Below are 27,259 nucleotides of genomic sequence, written 5' to 3' on the forward strand. Positions count from 1 at the left end.
TTGCTGAAGCCCACCACTTCCTGGGGTGGGCATTCCCATGGGTCCACGGAAATTGATTTGGCCTAGTAGGCGAGAATTCGCACATTGGCCGAATTTCGTTAGTCCCTTGAGTGGTGCCGGCCCGCATCTTGCCAGTAGCGTGCTGCAGGTCAGGGTCGTCCCGACCAGCGGAGGTTCTCTTGCCTCCAGGAGTGCTCAAAGAGGCCCAAAGTGCACATCAGATGTGCTACTAGCTGGCAGGGTCTCTGGGTCCACGTATATGTCATACCCACGGCCGGGAGGCAAGACTGGTTAGGTCTTTGTGCTTTGGTCAGAAGGCTTGGCTGTGGGAGAGCGGGAATCCGTGGCCTATTTCAAAAGCCCCTGGGTTTCAGAGTTTGCATTCGGCCTCTTGAAGCTTGAAGGGGTCTTTCTCCATTTAGGGAGGGCGGTGTCCAGTGCCAGCGCGCTGTGTATCAACTGTGGCTTTTACGGTTCGGTGTCCCTGTGGAGGACCTCAGGGACACACAGAGACCAAGATGCGGATTCAGAGGAACACAAAGAAGCCCAGAAGCGCGTCCTCGTGAGCAGTTACAGTCATATACACGCACAGGTGTGAACACACACATAGACCCTCTGACATACCGGCCAACGTACATGCCTAACTTTCTGCAGTCGTGTTGTCAGACAAACATTGAGTTCTCAGTAAGGGTAGAGGTCCTTGGGAAGCAGGGTCCGGGCTCAAGCCCAGGTAAACATTCGCATGAATCACGTTCTCTGAGGACCCAGGTCCAATTCTGAAGCCTGTGTGATTTATGTCCACTTCTCAGGTGCGGTTTCTGGGCAAGGGTGGCCGACAGTAAAGCAAGAAGTCTTTCGCGTTGTGTGATGACTGGAGGTGCTAAGGAGAACTGGAAAAGTGAGGTGGGGACAGGTTTCTAAGCGTGGTCCCGGATGACTCAGGAAGGTAGGCGTTCACCCACCCTAACATGTGCCACTGGATATTAGGTTTTCCTCAGACGGGCCCAGTGGCTTCAAGAGTAGATTGACTGTTGCTCTTGCAGAGTGGCCTGAGGGCTGTGGATTCCCCAGGGTTTTGGAGTACTACGAGGTCATGGCTCCTCTGCAGACCCGCATGCATGCCCGGATGTGTTCTGCTGCGTCCCAGCACGTGCTTGGATCGATGATGACACCCTTGTATGCATTCCTTGGAAAATCTGAACAAAATGAGTGAGAACACTGTACCGTCTCCTCATCGAGTCTGAGGTCCAGCACGTTTCCTCTCTCGGGCGTACGGACAGTGAGGAGCAAGGTAGGTAACCTGCATAGATTTGTGATCCCATTGCCGGAGGAATGATGCCCAAAGGGTGTCTTGCAGGACGTAGAGAAGATAGACATGCTGAGGCGTCTGTGCCGCTCTCCCTGAAGATAGGTGAGTTATGCGAACATGCCCTTTGGCCACTTTGTTCCCTTGTTTGGGAATGTGCAAAGCGAAAACTTTTTCTCCCACAGGGCATGATGTGTCCGGCCCGTGAGGCACGCAGGGACTTTCGAAGAGCCAGAGATTTACCTGGAGCGGTGTGTTGGCGGAACAGCAACGCGGGCACTGTTGCGATGCCGGGTGCGCTGCCGCAGACAGGCACTGTGCCCTTTGAAGCTTCCAGGTCCCCTTGGGTGGCAGAGGTCTTCCGTTGGCAATCTGTCTGTGGTTCTCGAGGGCAGTGCCTTTGATCTCTGTGAGGTTCTCGGTAGTGTCGCTGTGGCAGTGGAGAAGTGCCAGGATCCGTGGGGTAGGGTCAGTGTCATCAAAGCGGACATGCTTGCGATCTGTCATCGCAGGTGTACAGTGTCCCCCTGTTTGCACGATGTCTGTGGCTTCCAATAGGGTCGAGTTGCCCCGTGGACAGGAGGAGGCCACGGAGGATGAGGCTGGCAAGGATTTGTGCGTTTCCTCAGGGTTCAGGGCCGCTAACCCTGCTGGGTGGGTGCTGGCGAAACGTGGCAGGGATGGTAGCTTAGTTTTGGCTGTGGGGTCTGAACTTGGGTCATGGTTGCTGAAGCCCATCACTTCCTGTGGTGGGCATTCCTATGGGCCCACAGAAAGTGATTTGGCCTAGTTGGCGAGAATAGGCACATAGGCCAAATTTCGTTACCCCTCGAGTGGTTCCGGGCTGCATCTTGCCTGTAGCCTGCCGCAGGTCAGGGTCGGCCCGACCAGCAGAGGTTGTCTTGCCTCCGCGAGTGCTGGAAGTGGCCCCAAGCGCACATCAGATGTGCTACTAGCTGGCAGGTTCTCCGGGTCCACGTATATGTCACACCCACGGCCGGGAGGCAAGTCTGGTTAGCTCATTGTGCTTTGGTCAGAAGGCTTGGTTGTGGGAGAGCGGGAATCCGTGGCCTCCTTCAACAGCCTCCGCGTTTCAGAGTTCGCATTCAGCCTCTTGAAGCTTGAAGGGGTCTTTCTCCATTCGGGGGGGCGGTGTCCAAAGGCAGCGTGCTGTGTATTAACTGTGTCTTTAACGATTCGGTGTCTCTGCAGAGGGCCTCAGGGACCCACGGAGACCAAGATGCAGATTCAGAGGAACACAAAGAAGCCCAGAAGCACGTCCTCGTGCGCAGTTACGGTCCCACACGCGCTCACGTGTGAACACACACGTAGACCCTCTCACATACCGGCCAACGTACGTGCCTAACTTTCTGCAGTCGTGCTGTCAGACAAACATTGAGTCCTCAGTAAGGGTAGAGGTCCTTGGGAAGCAGGGTCCGGGCTCAAGCCCAGGCAAACATTCGCATGAAACCCGTTCTCTGAGGACCCCGGTCCAATGCTGAAGCCTGCGTGATTTATGTCCACTTCTCAGGTGCAGTTGCTGGGCAGGGGTGGCCGTCAGGAAAGGCAAGAAGACTTTCGCATTGTGTGATGACTGGAGGTGATCAGGAGAACTGGAAAAGTGAGGTGGGGGCATGTTGGTCAGCATGGTCCCAGATGACTCAGGAAGGTAGGCGTTCACCCACCCTAAGATGTGCCACTGGATATTAGGTTTTCCTCAGACGGGCCCAGTGGCTTCAAGAGTAGATTCACTGTTGCCCTTGCAGAGTGGCCTGAGGGCTGTGGATTCCCCAGGGTTTTGGAGTACTACGAGGTCGTGGCTCCTCTGCAGACCCGCATGCATGCCCGGATGTGTTCTGCTGCGTCCCAGCACGTGCTTGGATCGATGATGACACCCTTGTATGCATTCCTTGGAAAATCTGAACAAAATGAGTGAGAACACTCTACCGTCTCCTCATCGAGTCTGAGGTCCAGCACGTTTCCTCTCTCGGGTGTACGGACAGTGAGGAGCGAGGTAGGTAACCTGCGTAGATTTGTGATCCCATTGCCGGAGGAATGACACCCAAAGGGTGTCTTGCAGGACGTAGAGAAGATAGACATGCTGAGGCGTCTGTGCCGCTCTCCTTGAGGATAGGTGAGTTATGAGAACATGCCCTTTCGCCACTTTGTTCCCTTGTTTGGGAATGTGTAAAGTGAAAAGTTTTTCTCCCACAGGGCATGATGCGTCCGGCCCGTGAGGCACGCAGGGACTTTCGAAGAGCCAGAGATTTACCTGGAGCGGTGTGTTGGCGGAACAGCGACGCGGGCACTGTTGCGATGCCGGGTGCGCTGCCGCAGACAGGCACTGTGCCCTTTGAAGCTTCCAGGTCCCCTTGGGTGGCAGAGGTCTTCCGTTGGCAATCTGTCTGTGTTTCTCGGGGACAGTGCCTTTGATCTGTGTGAGGTTCTCGGTAGTGTCGCTGTGGCAGTGGAGAAGTGCCAGGATCCGTGGGCTGGGATCGGCGTCATTAAAGCAGACATGTATGCACTCTGTGTTCCTTGGAGTACAATGACCCCCTGTTCACAAGGTGTCTGCGACTTCATGTAAGGGCGAGTCACTCTGCGCGCAGGAGTAGGTCACTTAGGACAAGGCTGTCAAGCATTCTATCGTTTCCTCTGGGTTCAGGGCCGTGAAACCTGCTGGATGGGCGCTGGCAAGACGTGCTCGGGAAGATGACCTAGGTTCCCCCGTGGGGTTCCAACCTGGGTCCTGGTTGGTACAATACACCATTTCCCGTGATGGACATTCCCACGGGTCCTCAGAACGTGATTTGGTCTAGTTGGCGAGAATTGGCATTTGGACTGTGTTTCGTTAGCCCTTTGAGTGATGCTAAGCTGCCCTTGCCTGTAGCCAGCTGCAGGTCGGTGTTTACCTGCCCATCGGAGACTCCCTTGCTTCTGGAAGCACTGGTTGTGGCCCCAAGTCCACATTAGGTGTGGACTATTAGCTGGCAGGATCTCCATGTCCACATACATGTGACATCCACTGCCAGGAGGCAGGTCTTTTCCAGTCTTTGTGCTTTGGTCAGAAGCGTGGCTATGGGAGAGCGGGAGTCTGTGGCCTATTGCAACAGCTCCTGTCGGTCAAAGTTCGCATGCGGCCTCCTGCAGCTGACAGGGGTCTTTCTCATTTCTGTTGGGGATCCAACCAGGGTGTTGTGTATAAACTCTGGTGTTTACTGTTGGAAGCCTCTGCAGAGGGCCACAGGGACACACAGAGAGCAAGATGCGTATTCAGGGGCACACACAGTAACCCACAAGCGCGTCCTCATGCGCAGACGGCGTCACGAATACACACATACAGCGTCTCACACACAGGTCAGTGTACGTGTCTAACTTCCTGCAGACATGCTGTGAGACACAAATCAATACTCGGTAAGGGATAGAGGTCCTTGGGAAGCAGGTTCAGAGCTGAAGCCCAAGTAAATATTCACATGGATCATGTTCTCTGAGGACCCTGGTCCACTTCTGAAGCCTCGGTGATTTGTGTCCACTCCTCAGGTGCAGTGGCTCGGCAAGGCTGGCTGGCGGCAAAAACAAGAAGACTTTCATATGGTCTGATGACTGGATGTGCCAAGGACAACTGGAAAAAGTGAGGCGGGCGCATGTTACCGAGCGTGGTTCTGGATAACTCAGGATGGTAGGCATTCACTCACACTAAGATGTGCCATTGGACATTAGGTTTTCCTCAGATGGGCCCAATGGCTGCAGGAGTGGATTGATTTTTGCTTTTGCTGAGTGGCCTGAAGACTGTGGATTCCCCAGGCTGTTGCAGTACTCCAGGGTCATGGCTCCTCTGCAGAGTACTGCGGCCTGTCCAGTTACATTCTGCAGCTTCCCAGCATGTGTTTGGATCGATGATGACACCCTTGTATGTATTCCTTGGAAAATCTGAACAAAATGAGTGAGAACACTCTACCATCTCATCGAAACTGAGGTCCAGCACGTTTCCTCTCTCGGCGGTAAGGCACAGATAATCTGAACAAATTGGAAGATCTGAACAAAATGAGTGAGAACACTCTACCGTCTCTTCATAGAATCTGAGGTCCAATACATTTCCTGTCTCGGGGGTAGGGCACCATTAGGAGTGAGGGCCATCGTCCCCTCGTGACACGCATGCAAACACCATCCAGGGCTCCAGCATTGGAGGAGCTCCTGTTTGAGGGTGGACCATGTCTGCACATAAGCTGGGTCATCTGTGAATCCCATGTCCCTGCTGAAAGGCCGTTGAAGGAATGCGAGGTGGCAGTCTCACCTGCTGGTCTTCAGAGTCAAACTGTATGCTGGTGTAGGCCCAGTGAGCTTGCAGCTTGGGAGGTGTGTTTTGGACAGGATCACGCTTTGTGCATGACGCTTCAGAGGATGCTTCTGGAATCCAAAATGAGTAAACTTCCCTTGTTGGAGCCTGGAGCCTCCAGCCAGGCCTGTGGTTCTCCCTGTTGTTGTGTTTCACACAGTGAAGTTCTTGAGTGCCTGGTGGGCCTGGAGCAGTGGGTTGGTTTGGGCTGGTGATTGGCGTCGGCGGAAGGGGCCTGATGGATTAGGCCTCGGTGTTGCCATTGTCAGCTCCTCTACTCCAATTCCCGACACAGTGTTGACGTCAAGTTGGTCATCATGGTGTGGAGTGAGGACCGAGTGCTGTATATAAGCCTGCGTGGTGGCTGATGGACAGGACATAACAGTAAGGCATGATGAGGAGAGGTCCTGTGTGATGTTGTGGCATGGGCTGTCATCATTGGGTTGCAGGCACTGGCCTCGGCTTACCAAGGATGTGTCATGTTCATGATGGGCTGGCATCAGCTGTGTATGGAGGGGATGGCTTTGCCCGCTCACGTGGATGCCGTCAGGTCGGTAATCTGCAGGAGTTGTGATCTCGTTGCTGGAGCAATGACGATGAAAGGGTGTCCTGCGGGATGTAGAGAAGATAGACATGCTGAGGCATCAGTGCCGGTCTCCTTGGAGGAAGGTGTGTTATGCGAACATGCCCTTTGGCCACTTTGTTCCCTCGTATGAGAATGTGCAAAGCGAAAGTGTTTCTCCCAGAGGGCATGATGCGGCCGGTCCATGTGGCCTGCAAGCCTTTCAAAGAGACGGAGGTATTTCTGGAGCAGTTCATTGGTGGGGCAGAGATGGGGGCACAGGTGCTATGTCAGGTGCGCTGCCGCAGACAGGCACTGTGCCCTTTGAACCTTCCAGGTCCCCTCGCATGGCAGAGGTCTTCCGTTGGAAGTCTGTCTGTGGTTCTCGGGGACAGTGCCTTTGATCTCTGTGAGGTTCTCGGTAGTGTCGCTGTGGCAGTGGAGAAGTGCCAGGATCCGTGGGGTAGGGTCAGTGTCATCAAAGCAGACATGCTTGCGTTCTGTAATCCCTGGTGTAGAGTGTCCCCGTGTTTGCATGATGTCTGTGGCTTCCAGTAGTTTCGGGTTGCCCTGTGGGCAGGAAGAGGTCACATAGGACGTGGCTGTCAAGCATTTGAGTAATTCCTCTGGGTTCATGGACGCGAAACCTGCCGGCTGGGTGCTGGCAAGTCATGGCCGGGAAGGGGGTCTAGTTTCCGCTGTGCTCTTTGAACGTGGATTATGGTTGCTGAAGCCCACCACTTCCTGTGGTGGGTATTCCCAGGGGTCCACGAAAAGTGATTTGTGCCAGTTGGTGAGAATTGGCAGTTGGACCGAGTTTCGTTTGCCCCTTGAGAAGTGCCAGGCTGCTTTTGACCTGCAGCCAGCTGTAGATCGGTGTCCACCGGACCATAGGAGGTTCCTTTGCTTCCGGAATTTCTGGGAGGGACCCCAAGTGCACATCAGATGTGCTACTAGCTGGCAGGTTCTTCAGGTCCACGTACATGTGGCACCCACGGCCGGGAGGCAAGTCTGGTTAGGTCTTTGTGCTTTGACCAGAATGCTTGGCTGTGGGAGAGCGGTAGTCCATGGCCTATTTCAACAGCCCCTGTGGCTCAAGTTTGAATTCAGCCTCTTGGAGCTGATAGGCGTCTTTCTTCATTCAGTGGGGGGGGGGGGGGGGGGGGGGGGTTCAAAGCCAAGGCACTGTGTATAAACTTTGGCTTTTAGTGTTCAAAGTCTCTGCAGAGGACCACAGGGACACACGGAGACCAAAATGTGGATTCAGAGGCACAAAAAATAGTCTACAAGTGCGTCCTCGTGCGCAGTGCCAGTCACACATCTGCCCATGCGTGAACACACACATACACCCTCTCACCCACCAGCCAACATACCTGCCTAACTTGCTGCAGTCGTACTGTCAGACACGCATTGAGATCTCGGTAAGGGTAGAGGTCCTTGGGAAGCAGGGTCGAGGCTCCAGCCCAGGTAAAATTTCGCATGAATCATGGTCTCTGAGGACCCGGTCCAATTCTGAAGCCTGCGTGATTTATGTGCACTTCTAAGGTGCAGTTGCTGGGCAGGGGTGGCCGTCAGGAAAGGCAAGAAGACTTTCGCATTGCCTGATGACTGAATATGCTAAGGAGAACTGTAAATATTAGGCAGGCACATGTTGCTAAATGAGTCCGTGTATAACTCAGGTAGGTAGGCATTCACCCACCCAAGATATGCCTTTGGATATTAGGTTTTCCTTATTCGGGCCCAGTGGCTGCAAGAGTGGATTGACTTTTGCTCTTTCTGATTGGCCTCAGGGCTGTAGATTCGCCTGGGTTTGGAGTACTACGAGGTCATGGCTCCTCTGCAGACCCGCATGGCATGACTGGTTGTGTTCTGCAGCATCCCAGCATGTGCTTGGATCGATGATGACACCCTTGTATGCATTCCTTGGAAAATCTGAACAAAATGAGTGAGAACACTACCATCTCCTCATCGAATCTGAAGTCCAGCACATTTCCTCTCTCAGGGGTAGGGGACAGTGAGGAGTGAGCGCCAGCATCACCTGCTGACATGCATGCAAACACCACCCAGGGCTTTAGCATTGGAGGGGCTCCTGTCTGAGGGTCGAACGTGTCTGTACATAAGCTGGGTCATCTTATCAATCCCAGGTCCCTGCTGAAAGGCCATTGAGTGAATGCAAAGGGACAGTCTCTCCTGCTGGTCTTCAGAGTCAGAGTGTGTGCTGGTGTACACCCAGTGAGCTTGTAGTTTGGATAGGTGCGTTTTGGCCAAGATCACACTTTGTGCATGCCACATCAGGGGTTGATTCTGGAATCCAAAATGAGCAAGCTTCCCTGGTTGGAGCCTGGAGCCTCAGGCCAGGCCTGTGGGCTTCCCTGTTGTTGCGTTTGCACGGTGCAGTTCTTGAGTGCCTGGTGGGGCTGGAGCAGTGAGCAGGGATGGGCTGGAGTTGGGCGTTGGTGGAAGGGGGCTGATGGAGTAGGCCTCTGAGCTACCCATTTCAGCTCCTCTGCTGAAGCTGCCGGCACACTTTTTGCGCTAAGTGGATCATTGTGGAGTAGGGTAAGGATCAAGTACTGCATTTAAGCCTGCGTAGTGGCTGATGGCCTGGACAGGAAGGTAAGGGATGATGAGGACATGTCCTCTGTGATGTCGTGGGATGGGCTGTCATTATTGGGTTGCACACGCTGGCCACGGCTTCCCAAGGATGTGTCCTGTCCATGATGGGTTGGCATCAGCTGCCTATGAAGGGGGTGGCTTTGGCAGTTCATGTGGATGCGTTGAGGTAGGTAACCTGTGTACAGTTGTGATCCTGTTGCCAGAGGAATGACGCCCTCAGGGTGTCCTGTGGGACGTCGACAAGACCGACATGCTGAGGCTTCTGTGCCAGCCTCCTTGGGGGTAGGCGAGTTATGCGAACATGCCATTTGGCCGCTTTGTTCACTCGTTTGGGAATGTGCAAAGCGAAACTGTTTCTCCCGGAGAGCATAATGCAGCCAGCTCGTGTGGCATGCAGGCCTTTCGAAGAGCCAGAGGTTTATCCGGAGCAGTCCATTAGCGGGGCAGTGATGGGGGCACTGTTGTGATGCCAGGTGCACTGCGGTGGACAGCCACTCTGCCCTTTGAAGCTTCCAGGTCCCCTCTTGTCGCAGAGGTCTTCTTTTGAAAATCTGTCTGTCCTCCTCAGCGACAGTGCCTTTGATCACTGTTAGTTCCTCGGTAGTGTCGCTGTGGCAGTGGAGAAGTGCCAGGATGCATGGGGTGGAGTGGACATCATCAAAGCAAACATGCTTGTGGTCTGTCTTCCCTGGTGTTCAGTATCCCCGTGTTCGAATGATGTCTGTGACTTCCAGTATGGTCGAGTCGCCCTGCAGGCAGGAGGAGGGCACTTAGGCCGAGGCTGTCAAGGGTTTGAGCGTTTCGTCAGGAGTCCGGGCCTCAAACCCTGCTGGCTGGGAGCTGGCCGAAACGTGGCCGGGAATGTGGCCTAGTTTCTGCCTTGGGTTTCCAACTTGGGTCATGGTTGCTGAAGCTCACCAGTTCCCGTGGTGGGTATTCCCACAGGGTCACGGAAAGTGATTTGGCCTAATTGGCGAGAAGTGGCACTTGTTCCGATGTTCATTAGCCCCGTGAGAGCTACCAGGTTGCATCTTGCCTGTAGGCAGCTGCAGGTCAGTGTTGGCCTTTCCATGAGAGGTTTCCTTGCTTCTGGAAGCGCTGGGAGTGACCCCAATTGCACATCAGATCTTCTCGTAGCTGGCAGGGTCTCCAGGTCCACATATATGTAACACCCATGGCCGGGAGGCAGGTCTCGTCCAGTCTTTGTGCTTTGTTCAGAAGGCGTGGCTGTGGGAATGTGGGAGTCCGTGGCCTATTTCAATAGCCCCTGGGGGTCAAAATTCCCATGCGGCCTCTTGAAGGTGATAGAGGTTTTTCTCCATTCAGTTGTAGGGTCCAAAGCTAGTGTTCCTCATATAAACTTTGGCCTATTACTGTTCACAGTCCCTGCAGAGGGCCACAGGGACAGACAGAGACCAAGACGCGGATTCAGAGGCTCTCACCAAAACCCACCAGCCCGTCCTTATGCGCAGTCACAGAAAGACACATGCACATGCGTGAACACACACAAACACCGTCTCACACACAGGCCAACATACGTGCCTGAGTTCCTGCAATTGTGCTGTCAGACATGCATTCTGTTCTCAGTAAGGGATAGAGGTCCTTGGGAAGCAGGTTCAGGCATCACACCCAGGTTAATATTCATACATATCATGTTTTCTGAGCACCCCGGTCCAATTCTGAAGCCTTTGTGGTTTCTGTCCACTTCTCTGGTGAAGTTGCTGGGCAAGGCTGGCCGTTGGCATAGAGAAGACGACCTTCGCATGGTCTGATGACTGGATGTGCTAAGGAGAAATGGAAAAAGTGAGGCAGGGGCATGTTGCTGACCGTGGCTGTGGATAACTCAGGACAGTAGGGAATCAACCACCCCAAGATGTGCCAATGGATATTAGGGTTTCCTGAGATGGGCCCAGTGGCTGCAATAGTGGATTGCCTGTTACTCTTGCTGAGTGCCCTGAGGGCTGTGGATTCCCCAGGCTTTTCGAATACTCCGGGGTCATGGCTCCTTTGCAGAGCCAAGTGGCCTGCCCTGTTGTGTTGAGCACTGTCCCAGTATGTGCTTGGATTGAAGATGACACCCTTGTATGCATTCCTTGGAAAATCTGAATTAAATGAGTGAGAACGCTCCACCGTCTCCTCATCGAAACTGAGGTCCAGCACATTTCCTCCCTTGGGGGTAGGGTACAGTTGGGAGTGGAGGCCAGCGTCCCCTTTTTGACATGCATGCAAACACCACCCATGGTGCCAGCATTTGAGGGGCTCCTGTCTGAAGGTTGACCGTGTCTGCACCTTACCTGAATCGTCTATGAATCCCAGGTCCTTGGTGAAAGGCCAATGACGGATTACAAGGCGGCACGCTGTCTTGCTGGTTTTAGGTGTCATACCGTGTACAGGTCCAGGCCCAGTGAGCCTGCGGCTTGGAGAGTTGTGTTTTGGCCATGTTTCCTCTTTGGTCGTGGCACTTTGTGGGGTGTTTGGAAGCCAAAATGAGCCACCTTCTCTTGTTGTGGCCTGGAGCCCCAGGCCAGGCATATGGCCCTCCCTGTTGTTGCCTTTGCCGCGATGAGTTTCTTGAGTGCCCAGTGGGGCTGGAGCAGTGGGCAGGGGTGGGCTGGCGCTGGGTGTCGGAGGAAGGGGGCTGACGGATTAGGCCTCGGTGTTGCCCTTGTCAGCTCGTGTACTGCAACTCTCAGCACAGTGTTGGTGCCAAGTGGGTCATCGTGTAGTTGAGTGAGGACCGAGTGCCGCATTTAAGCCTGCATGGTGGCTGATGACCTGGACAGGAAGGTAAGGCATGATGAGGACAGGTCCTGTGTGATGTCATGGGATGGGCTGTCATCATTGGGTTGCAGGTGGTCGCCTCAGCTTCCCTGGTATGTCCCTGAACCGTGAGGGTTGCCATCAGCTGCCTAGGGAGGAGAGGGCTTTTGCGGTCCAAGTGAATGTGTTGTGATTGGTGACCTGTGTCGACCGGGGACCCCTTGCCTGAGGAATGACACCCAAATGGTTTATTGCGGTGGGTAGAAGAGATCCACTTGCTGAGGAGTTGGGGCTGGCCTCCCTAGGGGGAAGTGAGTTATGCAAACATGCCCTTTGGCCCCTTTGTTCCCTAGTTATGGAATGTGCAAGGCGAAAGTGTTTCTCCCAAAGGGCATGACACGGCCTGCCCAGGTAGCACGCAAGCCTTTCACAGGGCCAGAGGTTTATCTGTGGAAAACCGTGGGTGTGGCAGAGATGGGGGCGATATTGCGATGCCATGCACGCTGCCATGGATAGCCAGTTGTGCTCTTTCAGGGTTTCAGTTCCCCTCCCGTGGCAGAGGTCCTCCATTTGAAGTCTTTCTGTGATCCTCGTGGATGGCACCTTGGATCTCTGTGAGGTCCTTGTTGGTGTTGGTGTGATGCTGACGAGATTACAGAATGTATGGCATGGGTTCGACCTCATCAAAGCCAACATGCTTGCTGTCTGTCTTCCGTGGTGCTCAGTGTCTCCCATGTTAGCATGGTGTCTGTGGCTTCTTGTTGTGTCCAATCGCCCTGTGGGCAGGAGGAGGGCACGTGGGACAAGGATATCCAGCATCTGAGCATTTCCTCAGGGACCAGAGCCACGAATTCTGCCAGTTGTTTAGCTGGCCAGAACCTGGCCAGGAAGGTGGCCTAGTTTCCTTGTGCAGTTCGACCCTGCATAATGGTGGCTGAAGACCAACACTTCCCATGATAGGCATGCCTGCGGGTCCATGGAAAGTGATTTGGCATAGTTGGCCTTAAGTGGAACCTAGTCTTAAGTCCTTTGGCCCCTTGAGAGGAAGAGGGGCTGCATCTTGCCTGTAGCCAGCTGCAAGGCAGTGTTGGCCTGCCCGTGGGAGGTTCCCTTCTTCGCAGAGGTGCTGGGAGTGGCCAGCAAGTGCACATCAGATGTGCTAGGGTAGCTGGCAGGGTCTCCAGGCTTATGTAGATGTCACACCCACAGCCAGGAGGCCAGGCTGGTCTCATCAAGTCTGTGTGCTTTGGTCAGAAGACGGTGCTGTTGGAGAGCAGGAGTCCATTGCTTATTTCAACATCTCTGGGGTCAAAGTTCGCATGCGGTCTCTTGAAGGTAGCAGGGGTCTTTCAACGTTCTGTGACAGGGCCCGAGGCCATGGCTCTGTGTATAAGTTGTTGCTTTTCCTGTTTGAGGCCTTTACAGAGGGGTACAGGGACACACAGGGGTCCCGACATGGGTACAGAGGCACACACAGAAACCCGCAAGTGAGTCCTCGTGCGCAGTCACAGTCACACACACGTGCAGGTGTGTGCGTGTACACATATACCCTCACACTCGCGGGCCCACCTACATGCCTACATTCCTTCAGTCGTGCTGTCAGACACGCATTCACTCCTCCATAAGGGATTGAGGTACTTGGGAAGCAGGTGCAGGGCTTATCCCCAGGTAAATGTTGGCATGAATAGTGTTCTCTGAGTATGCTGGTCCAATTCTGAAGCCTGTGTGATTTCTGTCCACTTCTTAGGTGCAGTTGCTGGGCAAGGCTGGCCATCGGCTAAGACAAGAAGACCTTCACGTGGTCTGATGACTGGAGGTGCAAGGGAGACCTAGAAGAAATGGGGCAGCCCAGGGTGCCGAGCATGGCTGTGGGTCACTGAGGACAGTAGGTATTCTCCCACTCCAAGATGTGCCATTCGATATTAGGGTTTCCTTGGGTAGTCCCAGTGGTTGCAAGCATGGATTGACTGATCTTAATGCTGAGAGGCCTGGGTAGTGGGGATTCCCCAGGCTGTGGAGCTCTCCGAGGTCACTGGGTTCTCTACAGACCCATACAGATTCACTGATCTTAATGCTGAGAGGCCTGCCCTTTGGGTTCTGCAGCATCCCAGCACATGCTCGGAACAATGATGTCTTCCTCATATGCATTCCTTGGAAGATCTACAGGAAATGATTGTGAACACCCTACCGTCTCCTTAGTGAAACTGAGGTCCACTCCGTGGCTTCCAGAGGGAATGTAAGGAGAGTGTCATGTTGCAATTGCTGCCTTGGATATCCGCAGTCACATTGTGTGAGTTTAGTTGGCGGGATTCTTGTGGGGAGAAGAACCATTGGGAAAGAGCCTGAGATGCACATCCATGGAGGAAGGCTAGGGAGAGCATGTCATCTCTGGGCACCCAAGTTTAATCAAGCTTCTGTGGTGAGGGTTGGCTCTGGAACCTTGCCGTGAGATGTTTTTATCTGGGGAGAAAGAGAAAGGCAAGGCAAGCGGGAAATAAACGTGACATGGTTGGCTAAGCCCAACCATGGGTGGACTGGTGGGCGGATAGATTGACAATGGGCATAGGGTTCCTGGAACTCCTTTGGGATGCCTTCAGGTGCATTTGAAGGCATGTATAGGGAAGGATTATGGGTGCACGTTCATGAACCATCCCGCCCTTGGCCTCTCCTTTGTCGATTTGCATCATGGCGGGTCCCTGTGCCAGGTAGTATTTGCCTTTGTGGCACAGTATGGTGTCTTCGCAAGAGGGCCAATTTGGAGGCCATGGGGTTTTTTGACCCTGTCTGGCCACGTTCACCCTATGTTGAAAATGTGAAGGTGTTCCTCAGGACTCCCCAGCGTCATTTCTGTACCCAGCCCACACACTGTTCCCTGAGGATTAGAGCTCTTCCCGGAGGTCTTTGGGTGCAACCCAGAAACAAGGGATTCGGCTTTCAAGGAGAGCCTGCAGGTTTAAGGGCAGAAGAGTTTTGTGGCACTGGGATCATTTTGTCCTGTCACCCACTGGTGGGCGGACCTGTGGTCTCCGGTGTGCCTGGCCTCAGGCCAGAGAAGTCATGCCGTTTCAAGAGTCCGGGCTGCTGGCTGCATTTTCTTATTGCATGGCTCTGGCTGACACATTTGTTCTGGAGGACCTGGATCTCAAGCTTTCTCCGAAGTTGTGGCACTGATGGGCCCAGCATGTGAAAATGCAAGGCGCCAAGTGAAGTAAGCCAGTTGCAGCAAGGGTCTTGTCCCGCAACTTTGGGCATCGAAATGGCTCTGATGCCATTCGCTTTCCATATGGTCCAAGTAAAGGGGCTCTGGCTTGGCGAGAGGCCAGGAAGAATGCCAGTTGGTGAGTCCCATTGGTCAGTCCAGGAGTGCCTCGGGTGCCCTTTGTTGTGGGGCCCAGCGAGCCGCTTTTGAAGGAGGTCATCACTTTTGGCCAAGGGCCATTCCCTTCTGGAAAGTAACTGGGACCGCATTTCCCCTTGATTGTGAGTCCATTGTGAGGAAGCGTATGTGCCAAGAGTGGGTGTGTTTCCCTGGAGGGCAGTGGGTCTTAGGCTGAGGGGACCCAGTTCCCCTGAGGGTGTCTCAGGGGTTTAGGATGACATCATTATGCTTTGTCGGTGGGGAGGGCACCCAGGATGGGAATTACAAGGCTCGAGACCAGGGGGTTGATGGACTACAGCGCACATTGTCCTGATGGACGCCTGCTCTGAAGGCATCCATGCCCCGATGCTTTCATGTTTGGCTGCTGACACACAGACAAAATGGGCAGCAAATTAAACATAGAGGCGACATAGAGCTTACATGTCTGGGTGGTATCACCCTGTCCCTCCGTGCGCCTGTGCACCCATGTACCATCCTCAAGCATCCGTGTTTTCTATCACTCCGAACCAGGTGGAGTGCCAGGGAAGAAAGGCTAGTGGCAGCGTGTGACCCTCTGCATATTCTGTAATACCCAGCAAGTCAAGGAAGACATGGCAAGGCGAGGCGAGGTGAGGCGAGGGGGTCTCAGATGCATGTTGGCATGCAGTCCGTGAGGTTACTGGTGGAACACTCATTGTGGTAAACTGCACTTCTTTACAAAACATAGATGTTTGCCCACGGTACTTTTGCATCGGGGCTGCACCATAATCTTCTGGGGTTTTCTCAGGGAGCACAAGCTCCGATGCTCTGAGACTTGGCTGCAATTCCTGCCCCACGTCTCAGTTCTGGGCACTCCTGAAGGCTGACAAGATTGAGTTCGCTGGCCATCCTGCGGTAGAAGCTGCGACTTTGCACATCCAGCCTTTGAGCAGGTGCTTGGATTGATGATTACTCCCACAAATGCATTCCTTGGAAATCTGAACAAAATGAGTGAGCAATCCCTACCGTCTCCTCATCAGAACCGAGGTCCAGCACTTGCCTCCCAAAGGGAAAGTAAGGAGAAGTTCATGTTTCATTTGCTGCATTGGGCATCCACAGACACCTTGCTCATGCTGAGGGTGGCGGCATTCTCGTGGGGAGAAGAGTTATTGGGAAAGGTGCCTGGGATACACATCCAAGTGGGAAGGCTAGGGACAGCGTCCTGTCTCGGTGTGCTTGAGTCTAGCCAGGATTGTTGTCCCCTGCCTCAGTTGAGCATGCAGGTGCCAGAGGAAGTGTGAGCTTGTGGCGGGCCTTGGGCCTGCCATTGAGTTCTACAGGCCTTCCCCGCCCCCCAGTCATTGCTTTGTTCCCTCAAGGAAACAGGTGTCTCTACACTCAGGGTCAGAGCAGGAGTCCTAGCCTAGGCCAGGCTTCTTTGTCATGGTCTGCTTGGGATATGTGATGCAGGGTAGGTGTCTCCTGTTGATCAGGGGAAATCAAATGGACCACTGTCCCCGGAAGTTGGGCCCAAGCTGATGGCTTCTCCTCGGGTTGTGTCCTCCTTATGTGTTAGTGGGCTGGGGGGCTGGAAAATGCCTTAGGCAATTCCCTGGGAAATCAAGCTTCTGTGGTGAGAGGTTGCTATTGCACCTTGCCGTGAGATGTTTTTATGCAGGCAGAGAGAGGAGGGCAAGGTGAGCGGAAAATACCCATGAGTTTCTTGGCTAATCCCTCAGGTAGACTGGTGGGTGAATAGATCACAGTGGGCATAGGGTTCCCAGAAGGCCTTTGTGATGCATTCAGGAGCGTTTGGAGGCATGTGCAAGGAAGGAATATGGGTGCACTTTCGAGGACCATCTCACTGTTTTCTTCTCCTTTGTTGATTTGCTTCATGGATTGTCCCTGTGCCGACAAATGGTTGCCTTCTTGGCACAGTATGGTGTCTTCTCATAGGGGCCGATTTGGAGGCAGTGGGGTGTTTTGTCCCTGTCTGGCCACGTTCCCCCTGTGTTGAAGATATGAAGGTGTTCCTCAGGACAACCCAGCATCGTTTCTATACCCGGCCCACGTAGCGTTCCCTGAGGATTTGAGCTCTTCCTGGAGGTCATTGGGCACAACCATGCAGAAACAAGGGAGTCGGCTGCCAAGGAAAGGCTACAGCTTTAAGGGCAGGAGAGGATGTGTGGTGCGGGGACCATTTGGTCCCACCACCAGCTGGTGCAGCGAGCCTGTGGTCTCTGGCATGCCTGGCCTCAGGCCACAGATGTCATGCCAGTTCAAGTGTCCATGCTGTTGGCTGGGTTCTCTTGTTTCACGACTGTGGGTACATTTTGTGCTGGAGGACCTGGGTCTCATGGGTCCTCCGAGGTCATTTCACTGACGGGCCGAGACTGCAAAATTGCAAAAACCCACGGCAAGTTACCCAGTTGCTGCAAGGGTTTGCGCCACAACTTTGGGCATTGGAATGGCTCTGATGCCTTTAGCTTTGCGTGTGGTCAAAGGGAAGGTCCTCTGCCTTGGCAGGAGGCCAGGAAGTATGCCTGCTGGTGAGTCACCCTTGGTCAGTCCAGGGATTCCTCAGGTGCCCTTTGTCACGGGTCCCTACGAGCCGCATTTGATGGAGGTCATCACATTCGGCAAAGGGCCATTCGCTTGTGGAAGATCTCAGGGACCACATTTCTCCTTGAGGGTGAGTCCATTGTGAGGAAGTGTATATGCCAAGAGTGGGTGTGTCCACCTGGACGACAGTGGCTCTTAGGCTGAGGGGACCCACTTCCCCTGAGGGTGTCTCAGGGGTTCAGGATGACATCCTTATGCTGTGTTGGCATGGAGGTCGCTCAGGGGGGTAATTGCAGCGCCCGTATCAGGGGGTTGATGGACAGCAGCGCTCTTTGTGCTGATGGCTGCATACTCTGAAGGCATCTACATCACAATGCATTCACATTTGGCTGCAAACACACAGACAAGATGGGCAGCAAATGAAATTTTGAGGCTAGATAGAGCACACATCTCTGGGTGGTATCACCCATTCCCTCTGTGCACCCGTGCACCATCCTCAAACGTGCATGTGTTCTCTCACCCTGAACCAGGTGCACTGCCAGAGAATGAATGCCACCAGCAGCATTGGGCCCTCCGTATAGTCTGTGATACATGGTGAATAGTGGACTTTGTGGCAAGGAGAGGCGAGGCAAAGGAGTCTCAGAGGGGTGTTGGCGTGAAGTCCTTGAGGTTCCTGGTGGAAACCTTGTGGCAGTAAGTGGAACATCTTTGCAGAAACCTAGATGTTTGCCCATAGGATATTGTGCACCAAGAGTACACCATTACTTTCTGGGCTCTTCCTGGGGCACCCAAGCTCCAATGCCCTGAGACTTGGCTGCACTTCCTGCCCCATGGTTTGATTCTGGCCAACCCTGACTGCTGACATGATTGAGCTTACTGGCTGTCCCATGGTGGAGGCTGTGAGTTTGCATGTCCAGGCTTTGAGCACGTGCTTGGATCGATGATGACTCCCAAAAATGAATTCCTTGGAAATACGAACAAAATGAATGAGAAATCCCTACCATCTCCTCATCAGAACTGATGTCCAGCACATAGCTCCCAAAAGAAGAGTAGAGAGAGGTCACATTGCATTTAGCTATTGTGGGGATCCACAGCCACATTGTTCAAGTGGAGAGTGGCAGCCTTCTCTGGGAAAAGGGCCGTTTGGAGAGGAGCCTGTTATGCCCATTCACCTGGGAAGGCTTAGGACAAATTAGTCGTCCATGGGCAACTAAGTCTATCAAGGCTTTCTGTCTCCTGCCACAGTTTAGCGTGCATTCAGAAGAGGAAGCATTAGCCTTTGGTGGGGCTCTCGCCTGCCAGTGAGTTCTAACATTCTCCCCCGCCCCCTATTCATGGCCTTGTGCCCTCAAGGAAACAGAAGTCTCTGTGCTCAGGGTCAGAGCAGGAGTCCTGGCCTAGATCAGTCTTCCTTGTCATGTTCTGCCTTGGGAGACAGGTTTCAGATTAGGTTTCTCATGATGAGGGGTGAAATCAAATGGGCCACTGTCCCTGGGAGTTGGGCCAAGCTGATGGTTCCTCCTCGGTTGTGATCTGCTTGTGTATTGTGTGCAGGTGGACTTGAATATGTCTTAGTCAATTCTCAGGAAAATAAAACTTCTTTGATGAGGGGTGGCTCTGGCACCTTGCCTTCAGACATTTCGATCCTGGTTGAAGGAGAAAGGAAAGGCGAGCAGGAAATACACGTGAGATGGCTGGCAAAGCCCCCAGGTTTACTGGTGTGTGCATAGATCGATGGTGGCCGTAGGGTTCCCGGAACACATTTGGGATCCCCTCAGGAGCATTTGGAGGCACGTGTAGGGAGGGAACACGGGAGCACATTTGTGGACTGTCCCGCCTTTTTCCTCTCCTTGGTCAATTTGCTTCATGGCAGGTTCCTGTGCCAGCGAATGGTTGCCTTCCAGGCACGGTATAGTGTCTTTTCATGGGGACAGATTTGGTGGCCGTGGGGTGTTTTGTCCATGTCTGGCCATGTTTGCCCTGTGTTGAAGATGTGAAGGTGGTCCTCAGTACAGCCCATCATCGTTACTACACCCAGCCCACATAGTGTTCCCTGAGGATTGCAGATCTTCCCAGAGGTCATTGGGCACAACCATGTGGAAACAAAGGAGTCAGCTGCCAAGGAAAGGCTGCAGGTTGAAGGGCAGGAGAGGATTTGTGGTGCAGGGGTCATTTTTCCTGCCACCCGCTGCTGCGTCGAGACTGTGGTATCTGGCGTCCCTGGCCACAGGCCAGACAAGTTATACCGGTTCAAGTGTCTAGGCTGTTGGCTAGGTTCTCTCGTTGCACGGCAGTGGGTAACATGTTTCTAGAGGATCTGGGCCTCACGGTTTCTCCGAGGTCACGTCACTGACAGGCCAGAGTGCAAAAGTGCCAGGCACCACTGCAAGTGACCCAATTGCTACAGTGGTTTGCCCCCCACTTTGGGCATCGGAATGGCTCCCATGACATTAGGCTGCAAGGGTTTTCCTCACCACGGTGGGCATCAGAATGCTTCCCATGGCATTAGCTTTGTGTCTGGGTCAAGAGTAGGTCGTCTCTCTTGGCAACAGGCCAGGAAGTAGGCCTGCTGGTGATTCTCCCTTGGGCAGTCCAGGTGTTCCTCGGATGTCCTTTTTCACGGGTCCCAACGAGCCGCTTTTTTTTTTTTTGCTGTATGCAAGGCTCTCACTGTTGTGACCTCTCCCGTTGTAGAGCACAGGCTCCGGGCACACAGGCTCAGTGGCCATGGCTCACGGGCCTAGCCATTCCACGGCACGTGGGATCTTCCTGCACCAGGGCACAAACCTGTGTCCCCTGCATGGGCAGGCGGACTATAAACCACTGCACCACCAGGGAGGCCCCCTACGAGCTGCTTTTGATGGAGGCCCTCATATTCGACCAAGGGCCATTCCCTTGTGGAAGATCTCTTCCACTTCAGGGCGCGTCCATTGTTTGGAAGCATATGTCCTAAGGGCATGTGTTTTCCCCTAGAGGGCACTGGCTCTTATGCTGAGGGGGCACAGTTGCCCTGTGGGTGTCTTAGGGGTTCAGGAAGCCATCCTTCTGCTGTGATGGATGAGAGAGTGCTCAGGAGAGGAATTGCAGGGCCTGAGACCATGGGGTTGTTGGACAGCGGGGCTCTTTGTCCTGATGGGCACAGGCTCTGAAGGCATCCGCGCTACGTTGCTTTCACATTTCCCTGCGGACAACATGCAAAATGGGCAGCAAATGAAATGTTGAGGGGAGATAGAGCTCACATCGTTGCATGGTATTGCCCCTAACATCGGTGCACCCATGCACCCTCCTAAAGTACGCGTGTGTTCCCTCACCCCGAACAAGGGGGAATGCCAGGGAAGGAATGACAACAGCAGAGCAGCCTGGGGCCATCCGTATAATCCGTGATACCCAGTGAAGTGATGACGGTGAGGCAAGGCGAGGCCAGGTGAAGGAGACTCGGAGGGGTTTTGGCGTGCATTCCATGAGGATCCTGGTTTAACCCTTGTTGTGCTAAGTGGCACTTCTTTGGTGAAACCTAGAGGTTTGGCCACTGGAACTTGGGCACCGGGGCTACACTCTCACCTTCTCGTGTTTTCTCGGGAAACGGGATCTTCGTTGCCCTGAAAACTGGCTGCATTTCCTGCCCCATGGCTGGGTTCTGGCCACTTCCATATGCTGACATGATTCAGCTCGCTGACCATCCTGTGGTGGAATCTGCAACTCTGCATTTCCAGCGTTTGAGCATTTGCTTGGATCGACGATGACTCCCAAAAAATGTACTCCTTAGATATTTGAAAAAAATGAGTGAGAAATCCCTACCGTCTCCTCATCGGAACTGAGGTCCAGCACGTGGCTCTCAAAAGGAAAGTAGGGAGAGGTTCACGTTGCATTTGGTGGCGTGCTTGTCCACAGCCACGTTGCTCAAGTTTAGGATTCTGGCCGTCTCATGGGGAGAAGAACCATTGGGAAAGGAGCCTGGGATGCCAATCCAGGTGGGAAGGCTAGGGACAGCGTGCCATCTCTGGGTTCATTGGTCTAGCCAAGACTGCTGTCCCCTGCCACGGTTCAGCATGAGGGTAGCACAGGAAACATGAGCCATTGGTGGTCCTGTGGCCTGCACTTGCATTCTACAGGCTGCCCCCGTGGGGGTGTCGTTGCCTTGTGCCCTCAAAGAAACAAGTCTGTATGCTCGGGGTCAGAGCAGGATTCCTGGCCTAGGGCAGGGTTCTTTGTCACGTTCTGCTTGGGAGACCAGATGCAGTTTAGGTTTCTCCTGATGAGGGGAGGAATCAAATGGGGCACATTCGCCGGGAGTTTAGAAAAGCTGATGGCTCCTCCTTGGGTTCCGTCCTGCTTGTGTGTGCTATCTAAATGGGCTAGAAAATGCCTTAGTCAAGCTTAGTCATGTAAGCTTCTTTGGTGAGGGGTGGCTCTGGCATCTTGTGGAGACACATTGGGATCCCAGTGTAGAGAGAAAGACAAGGCAAGTTAAAAAGGCACTTGAGATGGCTGGCTAAGCCCTCCGATTTACAGGTGGGTGGATAGATCGACGGTGGCCATAGGGTTCCCGGAACACATTTCGGATTCCCTCAGGAGCGATTGCAGGCACGTGTAGGGAGGGAACTCGAGAGCACATTTGTGGACGGTCCCACCTTTTTCCTCTCCTAGATCGATTTGATTCATGGTGGGTCCCTGTGCCAGCGAGTGGTTGCCTTCGTGGCACAGTATGGTTTCTTCTCATGGGGGAGGATTTGAAGGCCGTGGGGTGTTTTGGCCCTGGCGGTCGACGTTCCCCCTGTGTTGAAGATTGAAGGTGCTCCTATGTACAGCCCAGGATCGTTTCTATACCTGGCCCAAATAGCGTTCCCTGTGGATTGCAACTCTTCCCAGAGGTCACTGGGCACAACCAGGCAGAAAAAAAGGTAGTTGGCTGCCAAGGAAAGGCTACAACTTTAAGGGCAAGAGTGTATGTGTGGTGCGAGGGTCATTTTTCCTGCTACCCGCTGGTGCGTCGAGACTGTGGTATTCGACCCGCTTGGCCACACACCGCACAAGTCATACAGATTCAAGTGTCTAAGCTGTTAGCTAGGTTCTCTTGTTGCACGGCTGTAGATAACATATTGCTTCTAGAGGACCTGGGCCTCACGGTTTCTCCGACGTCCCGTCACTGACGGGCGCAGAGTGCGAAAGTGCCAGGCAGCAACTGCAAGTGACCCAATTACTGCAACGAATTGCCCCGCCGCTTTGGATATTGGAATGGCTCCAATGCCATTAGGCTGCAAGGGTTTTCCCTGCCACGTTGCGCATCGGAATTGTTCCCATGCCATGAACTTTGTGTGTGGGCCAAGGGTAGGTCGTCTGTCTTGGCAGCAGGCCTGGAAGTATACCTGCTGCTGAGTCTCCCTTGATCAGTCCAGGTGTTCCTCACGTACGCTTTGTCACGGGTCCCTACGAGCCGCTTTTGATGGAGGCCGTCATATTCAGCCAAGGGCCTTTCCCTTGTGGAAGATGTCTTCCCCTTAAGGGCGCGTCCATTGAGTGGAAGCATACGTGCCAAGGGCAGATGTGTTCACCTGGAGGTCACTGGCTCTAAGTCTGAGGGGGCACAGTTGCCCTGAGGGGGTCTCAGGGGTTCAGGAAGACATCTATTTCCTGTGCTGGAGGGGAGAGTGCTCAGGAGAGGAGTTGCAGGGTCCAAGACCAGGCGGTTGTTGGACAGCGGGGCTCTTTTTCCTGATGGCCACACGCTCTGAAAGCGTCTGCGCTACGTGGCATTCATGTTTCCCTGCGGACACCCAGGCAAGATGGGCAGCAAATGAAATGCTGAGGGGAAATAAGGCACGCATCGCTGGGTCGTATTGCTCTTTCCCTCGGTGCTCCTGTGCACCCTCCTCAATTACGCTTGTGTTCTCTCAGCCCGAATCAGGTGGAATGCCAGGGAAGGAATACTAGCAGCAGAGCAGCCTGGGGCCATCCGTATAATTCGTGATAACCGTTGAAGTGAGGAGGAGTCTCACAGGGGTGTTGGCGCACATTCCATGAGGATCCTGGTTTAAACTTTGTTGCGGTAAGTGGCACTTCTTTGCTAAAACCTAGAGGTTTGGCTACGGGAACTTGAAAAAGGGAAGACACACTCACATTCTGGCCTTTTCTCGGGGAACATGAGCTTTGATGCCCTGAGAACTGGCTGCATTTCCTGCTCCATTGCTTGACACTGGCCGCTTCTGTATGCTGACATGATTCAGTTCGCTGTCCATCCCGTGATGGAATCTGCAACTTTGCATGTCCAAGCTTTGAGCATGTGCTTGGATCGACGATGACTCCCACAAATGAATTCCTTGGATATCTGAACAAAATGAGTAAGAAATCCGTAGCGTCACCTCATTGGAACTGAGGTCCAGCATGTGGCTCCAATAAGGACAGTAGGGAGAGGTTCACATTGCATGTGCTGCTTTGTGTGTCCACAGCCACGTTGTTCAAGTTGAGGGTTGTGGCCGTCTGATGGGGAGAAGAGGCATTGGGAAAGGACCCTGGGATGCCAATCCAGGTGGGAAGGCTAGGGAGAGCCTGCCGTCTGTGGGCTCCTCGGTCTAGCCAGGACTGCTGTCCCCTGCCACGGTTCAGCATGCGTGTAGGAGAGGAAGTGTGAGCCATTGGTGGTCCTCTCGCCTGCAGTTGAGTTCTACAGGCCGCCCCCACAGGCTTGTCGTTGCCTTGTGCCCTCACGGAAACAGAAGTTTCTATGCCCATGGTCAGAGCAGGATTCCTGGCCTAAGGAAGGCTTCTTTGACATGATCTGCTTGGGAGACCAGATGAAGTTTAGATTTCTCATGATGAGTGTAGAAATCCAATGTGCCACTGTCCCCGGCAGGTTGGTTGGCCAAGCAGATGGCTCCTCCTCGGGTGTGTCCGGCCTGTGTGCTCTGTGAAGAGGCTAGAAAATGCCTTAGTCAAGATTAGTCACAGCAAGCTTCTTTGGTGAGGGGTGGCTCTGGCATCTTTCCGTGACATGTTGGGATCCCCGTGGAGGGGGAAGGGCAAGGTGAGTGAAAAAGACACGTGAGATGGCTGGCAAAGCCCACATGATTACTGGTGGGTGGAGAGATTGATAGGATCCATGGAGCGTTTGGAGGCATGTGTAGAGAGGGAACACGGGAGAACTTCTGTGGACTGTCCCGCCTTTTTCCTCTCCTTGTTCGATTTACTTCATGGCGGGTCCCTATGCTAGTGAATGGTTGCCTTTGTGGCACAGTATGGTTTCTTCTCATGGGGGCTGATTTGGATGCCGTGAGGTGTTTGTCCCTGTCTGTCCACGTTCCCCCTGTGTTGAAGATGTGAAGATGTTCCTCAGTACAGCCCAGCATCTTTAATACACCCAGCCCACATAGCGTTCCTTGAGATTTGCAGATCTTCCCGGAGGTCACTGGGCACAACTAGGCGGAAAGAAGGGGGTTGGCTGCCAAGGAAAGGCTAAAGCTTTAAGGGCAGGAGAGGATGTGTGGTGCGGGGGCCATTTTTCCTGCCACCCGCTGGTGCGTCCAGACTGTGGTATCCGGCTTGCCTGGCCACAGGCCAGACAAGTCATAGCGGTTCAAGTGTCTAGACTGTTGGCTGGGTTCTCTCATTGCACGGCTGTGGGTAACACGTTGCTTCTAGAAGACCTGGGCCTCACGGTTTCTCCGAGGGCACGTCACAGACGGGTCCAGAGTGCAAAAGTGCCAGCCACCACTGCGGGTGACCCAATTGCTGTAACTCTTTGCTCCACCACTTTGGGCACTGGAATGGCTCCCATGCCATTAGGCTACAATGGTGTTCCCCACCACATTTTGCTTCGGAGTGGTTCCCATGACACTAGCTTTGTGTGTGGTCCAAGGGTAGGTCCTCTGTCTTGGCAGCGGGCCAGGAAGTATGCCTGCTGCTGAGTCTCCCTTGATCAGTCCAGGTGTTCCTCACGTACGCTTTGTCACGGGTCCCTACGAGCCGCTTTTGATGGAGGCCGTCATATTCGGCCAAGGGCCCTTCCCTTGTGGAAGATCTCTTCCCCTTCAGGGCGCGTCCTTTTAGTGGAAGCATATGTGCCAATGGCGGATGTGTTCAACTGGAGGGCACTGGCTCTTAGTCTGAGGGGGCACAGTTGCCCTGAAGGGGCCTCAGGGGCTCAGGAAGACATCCTTTTCCTGTGCTGGAGGGGAGAGTGCTCAGGAGAGGAGTTGCAGGGACTGAGACCAGGGGCTTTTTGGATAGCAGGGCTCTTTGTCCTGATGGCCCAGGCTCTGAAGGCGTCTTCTCTACGTTGCTTTCACGTTTGCCTTCAGACACACAGGCAAGACGGGCAGCAAATGAAATGTTGAGGGGATATAGAGCACGCATCACTAGATGGTATCGCCCTTTACCTCGGTGCCCCCGTGCACCCTCCTAAAGCACGCGTGTGTTCTCTCACCCCAAGCCAGGTGGAATGCCAGGAGAGGAATTCCAGCAGCAGAGCAGCCTGCGGCCATGCGTATAATCTGTGATACCCAGTGAAGTGAGGAGGAGGAGTCTCACAGGGGTGTTGGCCCGCATTCCATGAGGATCCTGATTTAACCCTTGTTGCGGTAAGTGGCACTTCTTTGCTAAAACCTAGAGGTTTCACCACGGGAACTTGTGCAACGGGACTAAAGCCTCACCTTCCGACCTTTTCTCGGGGAGCACGAGCTTCGACGCCCTGAGAACTGGCTGCATTTCCTGCCCCAATGGCACGGCTCTGGCCGCTTCCATATGCTGACGTGATTCAGTTCGATCGGCGTCCCATGGTGGAATCTGCAACTGTGCATGTCCAGAGTTTGAGCATGTGCTTGGATTGACGTAGACTCCCACAAATGCATTCCTTGGAAATCTGAACAAAATGAGTGAGAAAACCCTACCATCTCCTCATCGGAACTGAGGTCCAGCATGTGGCTCCAATAAGGACAGTAGGGAGAGGTTCACGTTGCATGTGCTGCTGTGTGTGTACAGCCATGTTGTTCAAGTGGAGGGTTGTGACCAACTCATGGGGAGAAAAGCCACTGGGAATGGAGCCTGGGATGCCAATTCAGGTGGGAAGCCTAGGGACATCGTGCCGTCTGTGGACTCCTTGGTCTAGCCAGGACTGCTGTCCCCTGCCACGGTTCAGCATGCGGGTAGGAGAGGAAGTGTGAGCCATTGGTGATCCTCTCGCCTGCACTTGAGTTCTACAAGCCGCACCCAGCGGCTGCTCGTTGCCTTGTGCCCTCAGAGAAACAGAAGTCTATGCTCAGGGTCAGAGCAGGATTCCTGCCCTAAGGCAGGCTTCTTTGTCATGTTCTCATTGAGAGACCAGATGCAGTTTAGGTTTCTCGTGATGAGAGGAGAAATCCAATGGGCCATTGTCCCCCGGAAGGTTGGCCAAGCTGATGGCTCCTCTTCGGGCTGTGTCCGGCCTGTGTGTGCTGTGTGAACAGGCTAGAAAATGCCTTAGTCAAGATAAGTCACAGAAAGCTTCTTGGGTGAGGGGTGGCTCTGGCATCTTTCCGTGACACGTTGGGATCCCGGTGGAGAGGGAAGGGCAAGGCGAGTTTAAAAGACATGTGAGATGGCTGGCTAAGCCCACATGTTTACTGGTGGGTGGACAGATTGACAGAGGCCATAGGCTTCCAGGAACACTTTTGATATCCCCTCAGGAGCATTTGGAGGCACGTGTAGAGAGGGAACACGGGAGAACTGCTGTGGACTGTCCCGCCTTTTTCCTCTCCTTGGTCGATTTACTTCATGTTGGGTCCCTGCGCTAGCGAATTGTTGCCTTCA

General features: G+C 53.8%; 2 long non-coding RNA genes and 11 other non-coding genes across 13 annotated transcripts; all 13 read left to right on the plus strand.

Annotated features, from left to right (window-relative positions):
- The first annotated feature begins 427 nt into the window (after positions 1-427).
- Positions 428-3,020, plus strand: LOC141277866 (uncharacterized). Its single transcript, XR_012329732.1, has 3 exons — positions 428-1,600; positions 2,519-2,660; positions 2,838-3,020. It is a non-coding gene; the product is annotated as an uncharacterized lncRNA (long non-coding RNA).
- LOC117311355 (small nucleolar RNA SNORD116) lies at positions 1,157-1,249 on the plus strand. Its single transcript, XR_004525567.1, has one exon. It is a non-coding gene; the product is annotated as a small nucleolar RNA SNORD116 (small nucleolar RNA).
- Positions 3,021-3,024: 4 nt separating the features above from the next.
- On the plus strand, positions 3,025-26,540 carry LOC141277865 (uncharacterized). The gene is made up of 6 exons (XR_012329731.1): positions 3,025-3,440; positions 3,521-3,629; positions 4,847-5,390; positions 13,328-13,465; positions 23,375-23,525; positions 25,905-26,540. It is a non-coding gene; the product is annotated as an uncharacterized lncRNA (long non-coding RNA).
- Positions 3,186-3,278, plus strand: LOC117311338 (small nucleolar RNA SNORD116). Its single transcript, XR_004525551.1, has one exon. It is a non-coding gene; the product is annotated as a small nucleolar RNA SNORD116 (small nucleolar RNA).
- Positions 5,197-5,286, plus strand: LOC117311367 (small nucleolar RNA SNORD116). Its single transcript, XR_004525578.1, has one exon. It is a non-coding gene; the product is annotated as a small nucleolar RNA SNORD116 (small nucleolar RNA).
- Positions 8,097-8,187, plus strand: LOC117311376 (small nucleolar RNA SNORD116). The gene has a single exon (XR_004525586.1). It is a non-coding gene; the product is annotated as a small nucleolar RNA SNORD116 (small nucleolar RNA).
- LOC117311378 (small nucleolar RNA SNORD116) lies at positions 10,883-10,975 on the plus strand. The gene has a single exon (XR_004525588.1). It is a non-coding gene; the product is annotated as a small nucleolar RNA SNORD116 (small nucleolar RNA).
- On the plus strand, positions 13,701-13,793 carry LOC117311382 (small nucleolar RNA SNORD116). Its single transcript, XR_004525592.1, has one exon. It is a non-coding gene; the product is annotated as a small nucleolar RNA SNORD116 (small nucleolar RNA).
- Positions 15,877-15,968, plus strand: LOC117311353 (small nucleolar RNA SNORD116). Its single transcript, XR_004525565.1, has one exon. It is a non-coding gene; the product is annotated as a small nucleolar RNA SNORD116 (small nucleolar RNA).
- LOC117311377 (small nucleolar RNA SNORD116) lies at positions 18,414-18,505 on the plus strand. The gene has a single exon (XR_004525587.1). It is a non-coding gene; the product is annotated as a small nucleolar RNA SNORD116 (small nucleolar RNA).
- On the plus strand, positions 21,210-21,302 carry LOC117311379 (small nucleolar RNA SNORD116). The gene has a single exon (XR_004525589.1). It is a non-coding gene; the product is annotated as a small nucleolar RNA SNORD116 (small nucleolar RNA).
- Positions 23,766-23,857, plus strand: LOC117311370 (small nucleolar RNA SNORD116). The gene has a single exon (XR_004525581.1). It is a non-coding gene; the product is annotated as a small nucleolar RNA SNORD116 (small nucleolar RNA).
- Positions 26,295-26,386, plus strand: LOC117311360 (small nucleolar RNA SNORD116). Its single transcript, XR_004525572.1, has one exon. It is a non-coding gene; the product is annotated as a small nucleolar RNA SNORD116 (small nucleolar RNA).
- Positions 26,541-27,259: the final 719 nt, after the last annotated feature.

Source organism: Tursiops truncatus, chromosome 2 (genome assembly GCF_011762595.2).
Source record: "Tursiops truncatus isolate mTurTru1 chromosome 2, mTurTru1.mat.Y, whole genome shotgun sequence".
NCBI classification, from domain to species: Eukaryota; Metazoa; Chordata; class Mammalia; order Artiodactyla; family Delphinidae; genus Tursiops; species Tursiops truncatus.